At 40.4% G+C, this 8,721-nt stretch overlaps 1 protein-coding gene across 1 annotated transcript in view; it reads left to right on the top strand.

The window, feature by feature from the left end:
- Positions 1-7,857: 7,857 nt before the first annotated feature.
- LOC126174803 (luciferin sulfotransferase-like) overlaps positions 7,858-8,721 on the top strand; it is a 300,341-nt gene continuing 299,477 nt past the window's right edge. Inside the window, exon 1 of the mRNA XM_049921177.1 lies at positions 7,858-8,156. The gene's annotated coding sequence lies outside the window, so the exon portion shown is untranslated. The remainder of the gene's footprint in view (positions 8,157-8,721) is intronic.

Here is an 8,721-nt window from a genome sequence, read left to right as displayed (position 1 = left end):
CATTTTTGAGATTTGACTGAGGTGTTATGATGTTATTTTTACGACGACGATGTGTATTATGCTGTTGAGGTATGTTTATGATCAATAAGCCGATGTTATATGAGGAATTTGATTATGCTACATATTTATTAAGATGAAATATTGAAGAAGTGTCGACGAATATGTATACGTGTAGTAAGGTAAGGAATAAGGAGTAGTGGTTAGGGACTCTGATTTATGAAAAGGATGTTGGAAACCAAGAATCGTACTTTATGAGTTATGAAATGTATGTAAATGCGTAAATGTATTACAATACTGACGAAAATTTTTTGGACAATGTTATATTCATAGGATTTTGTTTCTAGACATTTGCAACGCAAATTCTTGACCTGTAAAATATTTTTATATGAGATTGTCACTGTAGCGGAAACTGCTGACGTAAATATTTCCGTAAGAAAGTTAAGTGACCACCTGCACGTAATGCGTCGTGGGCACCCAGCTGCATCAGACGCCTGGAGAAAAAGCCATTAGTGTGTGCGTTTTCGGAGGCACAGGTAGAAAAAAAAGGGTAGGCCCTTATCCTTGCTATTGACATTCCTTTGTAGAAAGGATCCTCAAACTTGAAAACATATGATTACACTGTGGAGCTCTTAATTTATGATTGCTTTATGTATTCATTTACTCATTTTGTTTAATATCTAGTTTCAAGCTGCACTACAGCATTGGTTAAAATAAAATTTTATAGATGTACTAATATAGATATTTTATGCCTACAGATCCAGTAAATAACCACTTTATAATCTACTTCAAAAAAACGAGGGAGCACAAAAAGACATTTCCCTTCACAGGAATTGCATACATAATTTTTGTCAATGACTGGGTAACTTATTTAGTAGTGTAATTTAAGGTGATGCATCACCCTAGTGTTAAGATGTGACATGGGTATTAACATAGCCATTTTTACTGTAATAATTTTTCTGCTTGAGTTTTGTCATGTTTAGATATAAGTTATTACATTTGCTGCGGCTGTTTGCCGGACATAGCGTTACTGAATTTGACTTTGTGTTACTCTTCTAAGCCAGTTTACTACTGATTTATTTTTCTTGTTTGCTGCTCATTGCATTATATTAGTTGTAATATTGCAATTGCTTTGCTAATTTCTATAATGCTGCTTGCTTCGCAAATCTGCATTTTTTCATTGCTGTTTGCATTAATTGTTTTGTGCTGCTGCATTGTCTCATCCCTTAGTTTAGCATCTGAGCTCAGTAGATTTAAGTTAGATTAAGAGGGGGTAGCCTATAAGAGAATGAGTTACGATGAATTTGAAGAAATGCACTGAGAGGTTATACGAGAAAAATACAGAGGAGGAGGAGGAGGAGATTAGTGTTTAACGTCCCATCGACAACGAGGTCATTAGAGACAGAGCGCAAGCTCGGGGGAGGGAAGGATGGGGAAGGAAATCGGCCGTGCCCTTTCAAAGTAACCATCCCAGCATTTGCCTGAAGCGATTTAGGGAAATCATGGAAAACCTAAATCAGGATGGCCGGAGACGGGATTGAACCGTCGTCCTCCCGAATGTGAGTCCAGTGTGCTAACCACTGCGCCACCTCGCTCGGTAGAAAAAATACAGAAAGCATGCTTGGATAGGATTTTTTTTTTTTGGTGGAAACAAAGGTTGAAATAAGACGAAAGATCTATGGAATGAAGTTTTGGGTTGGACTGCAGTACCAAATGTTACACTGCAATAAAACAAAACCTGTCCTTTCCTTTTGTGTTATCCCACTATGTGTTTGTGTACCATTGTGTATTTGTGTTTTTCCTGTCTTTATGTGTTTAGCTGATGAGATCTATGTTGTAGAATTTTTCTAATATTCCGCTACATGAACTATGATGAGGAATACTGTTATCCTCAAATATAATTTGCATTAATAATATGTTATTTACTTTGTAAAGATGTTTAGACATTATTTATTCTGTTTTGTTTTAATGCTCATGTGTAAAGTTGATGTTTCAAAAGTTATTCTGATCTTTTATGTATCTACTCATCTCATAATTCCTGTAACACTGATGTATATGTTAGTTTGATTCTGTTGTAAAGCCTGTATTACTACAAATGATATCTGTATTGTTATGTTTTTAATGATGTATTTTGTACCTTTGTATTTGTGTTCTCATGTTATAATATTGTAATTGACACCAGTTCATCAGATTAAGTAACTTGTAAGCATTCATTTCACTGCACACTTTTCTGTTGGTCATAGTATATGGACAATATGTGAGACGTTGGGACTGTTAGTGTTTGCACGTGTGTTAATAATTCAGCAAGGGACTGGATAACGGCATTGCTGGTTCTAAGGACAATTCCAAAAACTTTGTGAGTGCACAAGTGGTGATTATGGACTTGCTATATTCTCCGCAAGACCCTTCAATGGTGATTGTGCACCTGCACAGTCGCAGCAGATGGCTGCTGGCCATCTCTACAAGGACTACAGTGGGTCTACACCTTTGATGATTCACCAATACCATTATTTCTACAAGGACTACAGTGGGTCTACACCTTTGATGATTCATCAATACCATTATTTCTACGAGGACTGCAATGGGTCTGCACCTCTGGTGGCCCACCAATACTGTAATCTCTACCAGGACTACAGTGGGTCTGCTCTGTGATGACCTACCTACCAATCTTCTTCAAAACGTCGAATGACTCTGCTGTGGGTTTGCTCTGTTGTGGCCCATTACCTGTCAGCATGTCAAGAGTCAGCACTGTCTTTCCGTTGGAAGGACAACACTATTTCTTCAAGACTGTATGGAAATCCACTACTTCCGTGTGCAATTTCTTTTACTAATGAGACTTTGTGAAAAAAAACCTGTACTTACTATTATGATGAATGATCAGGAATATCTTTATGGACTGTGAGAAAATTTTAGTTTTTGACCAACATTGTAGCAATAAGAGTGAGCATTTGATATCTTTGTTATTGTAATTATGAAAATTTTTTTCAAATCTGTATTGGCCACTGCCCAAAACAATTTGTAAAATTTTTTGTGGGGAGCATGGGGGCTGTGTAAGTAGGCTGTTTATGTTTTATTTATGTAAGTAGGCTGTTTATGTTTTCTTATTGGCAACGTTACGTAGCGCTCTATATGAAAATCACTGGCTGTGCTGTGTGCAGTCTGTGGCTAGTTTGCATTGTTGTCTGCCATTGTAGTGTTCGGCAGCGGCAGCTGGATGTGAACAGCACGTAGCGTTGCTCAGTTGGAGGTGAACCGCCAGCAGTGGTGGATGTGGGGAGAGAGATGGCGGAGTTTTGAAATTTGTTATACTGGATATTATGAACTGCTATATATATTATGACTAGTAAGGTAAATACATTGTTTGTTCTCTATTAAAATCTTTCATTTGCTAACTATCCCTATCAGTAGTTAGTGACTTCCGTAGTTTGAATCTTTTATTTAGCTGGCAGTAGTGGCGCTCGCTGTATTGCAGTAGTTCGAGTAACGAAGATTTTTGTGAGGTAAGTGATTTGTGAAAGGTATAGGTTAATGTTAGTCAGGGCCATTGTTTTGTAGGGATTATTGAAAGTCAGATTGCGTTGCGCTAAAAAATATTGTGTGTCAGTTTAAGCACAGTCGTGTACAATTTTCCTAAGGGGACGTTTCAGTGTCAGTGAGATACAACAAGCAAAGCTGCTTGAGCACTAGATGCTGGCATCAGAGCTTCCGGGAATGACGATGCTGATACCACCAGTTCCAGGAATACTGATGCTGATGTCATCAGTTATGGCAGGAACATTCACTGCTCTCCTCCTGCTATGGTGGCTTTAATCTTGTGTGGTTTTTGCCTCGATAACCAACGAGACTGCTTAGATACTCAAAATGGAGAACCCTTTTACTATGGTAAGCAACTCAGAAGAACAAATTAAGAATTTGTTACCTCCAGGTACCTTATCAGTTGTATGTGTCACAAATGTGTGATTGGTTACAACTCAAGCAGCAGTTTGAGATGAACAGCAAGAGTAACCTGTACAAATTCTCAAAATATTCCACCAGGAGCCGTTTAATAGACTGACTCAGATAAAAAAGTACGCTATGTAGCCGCTAATACGCATCATACTGTGTGCCGAGCAGTGCAGATGCCGATCTCGTTGTCTTCCATAGTCACCGTTTCCTGGTCGCTGCCCCTAGGCGGGCGGCATTAACGACGTGCGGAGACGACGCGTATTACAGCGTGACTCACTCAGATGGCAGGTCTACATGAATGAAACGACCTTCACCCAGCCGATTGGCTCTCCGCTCACGGCCACTCTGAGAATGTGTGCCACGGCCATTAACGACTACTGATCTCTCGGTCTGTCCTTAGCTCTATGGCCTACAAATTGGTTGACTACCGCAACTGAGGCAGTGCACGTCGTCACTGTCGGAAACGCCTTTTAGCTGACAGTCGCCTTACCTAATCGGTCCGCTTGTGATCTCAGAGATGTATCTGTTGAGCTGCTTGTGACCCAACCTGTAACGTGTCTGCAAGAGTCCGCCTGTCTGTCTGCCTAAGAGAGTTCTGGCAGACAGAAGAAGTCTGATGTCTTGTTTCATCGACATTTCGGTACCCAACGAAAAATATTTTTTTTATAAGAAATACATCAATATAAACAACAAAAGAAGTTTCTTGTTACTTCACTTGCTGTTAATGTGTAAACACCTACCGATATATATTGCGTTAACACGGTGTTGAAGAAATACGTGTCCTCTCCTTCATTAAAAAGTATTAAAAATAACCAGCTGTTAAAGAATGGCAGTCTTGCACTTAGTAATCAAAGCCTACATTACAACTCAAGGGTACACAGTCCGATTTGAATTTGCAGCCTGAGGTATGCTTGATTAGTAAACATTTTTTCTGTCGCTGTTGCACACGGTATCATTATAGATACAAGAATATTCTCTGTTCCGTTTACGCTCGTTACAAATGGTTCAAATGGCTCTGAGCACTATGGGACTCAACTGCTGAGGTTATTAGTCCCCTAGAACTTAGAACTAGTTAAACCTAACTAACCTAAGGACATCACACACATCCATGCCCGAGGCAGGATTCGAACCTGCGACCGTAGCGGTCTCGCGGTTCCAGAGTGCAGCGCCTAGAACCTCACGGCCACTTCGGCCAGCTACGCTCGTTACATTTTCTAGGGGTTAAACAAACAAACGATATTTATCCTTAGATTACCTATGATATCTCTCAATAATTTCTAATCGGGAAAAGGTATTTTCACTAATTTATTTGGGATTACATTTCAGATCTACATGTGGGGTGACAATTGATCCATAAAATTTGTATAGATGTTCTTTTGAGTAACTACAGTACTTAAAATGGAGAAAATAATACGTACGTTTTCGCTCATATTATGTTCCATTTTATCAAATAAAATGCTAGAGTTGTTGCATGTTCCCCTTTTGTTCTCCTACTGCATCTTTACTGCGCTAATCGCCTTATGGTATGCGGTGGAGAAAATTTCTGGTAGCACTGTCGGTTTCCCCTTCCATTCAGCAACTGCACGTGGAAAGAATAACTGTCGAGAAACCTCCATTTGAGCTCTATTTTCTCTGATTTTCTCGTCATGGTCATTTCGCGAGATGTATGTGGAAGGACGCTGTTGCTGCAGTCTTCTTGTGCTTTGATGTTCTCGTCATGGTCATTTCGGGAGACGCATGTAGAAGGATGTAATATGTTGACGGAGTCTTCTTGCGCTCTGATTATCTCGTTATGGTCATTTCGTGAGACTTTAGCAGAAGGACGTAATACGTTGTCGCAGTCTTCTTGTAAAGCTAGCTCAGGAATTTCAACAGTAAAAATCTCCGTGATGCACAACGCCTCTCTCGTACCGTGTGCCACTGAAATTTGTTGACCTTTCTCGCAACTGTCTCGCGTCGAGAAAACAGGCCACTCTTTGTTCGATCTTCTTTATCTCTTCTGTGAACAACACCTGACAAGAGCTCCAGGCTGAGGGACAGATCTCAAGAAGCGTTTGGATCAGTATTTTGTAATCAGCTTCTTTCGTCCACATAAGCCTTCTTTAATAATTGCTTCCGCCTGCGACATTGATTTCCTGCACGACTAAGTCTTCTCCAGTATCATCGTTATCAGCCATTGGATACCGACCGTTGGCTAAGGGTCTCAACCGTTTTTTTTTTTTCATGAATTACGGTTCAGGTAATCCTTAATGTTGTCCCCCCTCTCATTTTCCATAACATCGTCATCAAGAGAAAAATTAGTGAAGGAATAAGAATGGACGTGGTAAAAGACGCATTAGAAGAAGAAGAATAGAATAATGAGAAGATGTGCATTTCAGGGTAATCAAACGACTATAGATTACTTGGTGATTCATAAGCGTCAAAATACTACTATAAAACCTGGACGCATTGTGACTACCCGCCTACGACCAACTTTTATCATCAAAAGTGATCAAATTATGGGTATAACGCAATCTGGTATCCGCCGACTAGTCGCAGAAAAGGAGAAAAAAGAAGCCCTTAATCTATCCCAGGCACCACCTGTTTCAAACCTTAATCGAAAATTGTTTAAATTTCAACTATTAATGATTCAGTGGAAACATTCGTTCATTTCCTTTAATTTGTCCAATTTAACGCCTCAAAAAGAAAATTCATAAAATCTATGCAGGAAGATATTAATTAATTATCGTTTCTAGATGACGCGATGTTTTTTGTGTCCTTGCATCTTACCACACCAAGCTCCTCACTAGCTACACTATTTAAAGAAATCTAAAATGCATCTGTTAATCTCAGTGTTTCAGACAGCGCTCTATGCAGCTGTCCTCGGCCTCAATAATGATCGTACTTTTTACTTTATTTTATATAGCACTGCTGTCTCGCCAATTAATTCCTGTGTTCTGCTTTAAAGACGGCGTCTGGAACCTTCCAGACCGGCAAACTGTAACACATAGGTATCAGGGAGGTACATTTTGAACCGAAATTTTAAATACAGGGGGGAAACAGTGATTTTGAGCTGCCGAGGTATGATGCAGACAGTATAAAGGATAAAAGAATCTAGAACATACAGTGAAGAAACGAACAGCAACCGATTGCAAATTAAGTCATTTTATTAAGCAAATCTATATTTCGACTATAACAAGGTCAACTTCAGTGCATATACCAATGACTGACGTTAACACAGTGTCAGGTAGTAAACAGAAGCCTACAGGAATCTTAACATGAACTCAGACTCCTGTACGCTCTACACCAGCAACAATGTTTACTACGTGTCACTTCGGACTAATGTCGCCGGTTGTTACATGCACTCAAGATGACTACGTAACAGTTGAAATCTAGATCTGCTGTAATATAACGACGGATTTTTCGATCGATTACTGTTCTTTTCTCCAGTCTACAGTCAACGATCGCTGCGCACAACGGGATCATAAAGATTCCTATCTGATTAGCATCTAGAATGCTGTTTGCTAAAAGAACGCGAATATGTTCGCATACCAAAGTTTTTCCTGAAGAATGCGGAATGAAGATTAACGAAGCTAGTATTCCACTTTTCTGTTGGAGTCATTTAAACAGGAACACATTCGCCTCATTGGTGCTCCAACAGGAGCAATTTTCCGCTGGTTTACAAAAATAGCTGATTTTGATACAGGATAGTGCAAAGTGCTGCGTTACGACCAGCAGCTTGCTGCCAACGGACGCATAAGTGGTGCGACAATTAGGATGCCAGTAACACGATCAACGCCGCGTGCATATGGCGTTTGTCAACACAGAGACCCAGTGCGAGTGTGGCAGTTAATTGGGACTGTCGGGTGGGAGGGGACGAGATGAGGTGGGGGGAACTCGACGCGCGATAGCAGCACAAGGACGCTCGCGATTACAGACCGCTGAGAACGCGGTGAGCCCACTGCCAGTTCGCGCTCCGACAGCCTACCACAGTCCCGGTACAACACGACGCCTCCCACAACCGCCGCCGTTCTCCAGCAACCATCGCCTCACGCTACCGGCGCCAAAAGACTTTCGCGTCCGCTGCAGGAACTGTGGGGAACCAACAGCCGCGCAGACGACTTCCGTGAGAGGAGACAGCTGTATTGTCGTTTCGGAAACTGCTTCTGGATCTTTCTCAGGGGACGTTGTCCTTCACTGCCTCTCTAGTGTCATTCTATTCGCTCTCCCTACAGGTATGTGTTTTTCGAATATCTTGCACGTTGCTTGAAATGGGTGTGCTAAACTCGTGTTATTATTTATTAATAAGCGACCTCTCGCAGATCTGCTAACCATGTTGATATTTCTATATTGTCCCCTGGTGTCTCTAGAGTTAGATCTAGAACTTACTGAAGCTAGTTCCGCTCGAAACTCATTTCGGCACTCTGATCATACAAGGAAATACATTTTTCTCATTTTATTCAAAATTAGTTTATGCGACATTTGGCAGTATCCTGGACTTAACCAAAAACATATAACTTCTGTTTGTGGCTTAGGCAAAAACCTTTGACTGACATTTATAGTATTCTACCAACACATGCGGACACTTAATAAGACAGCACAATTCAGTGAATCTTTATATGCTAGTGTTTTTGTCGTTGTATTACTAACTTTTTTTAAATGTTCTGTTTTCGACTCACCTCGTTCTGTTTGATGACAGAAAGATTAGATAGTATTTGTGGTGATGTAGACAGTGTTACAGAAGTTGAGTAAATTTGTACATGTCTTATGTTTTGGGATACATTGGTTGAATTCAGATTT

Source organism: Schistocerca cancellata, chromosome 3 (assembly GCF_023864275.1).
Source record: "Schistocerca cancellata isolate TAMUIC-IGC-003103 chromosome 3, iqSchCanc2.1, whole genome shotgun sequence".
Classification (NCBI taxonomy): Eukaryota; Metazoa; Arthropoda; class Insecta; order Orthoptera; family Acrididae; genus Schistocerca; species Schistocerca cancellata.
This window is presented reverse-complemented; position numbering and strand designations above follow the sequence as displayed.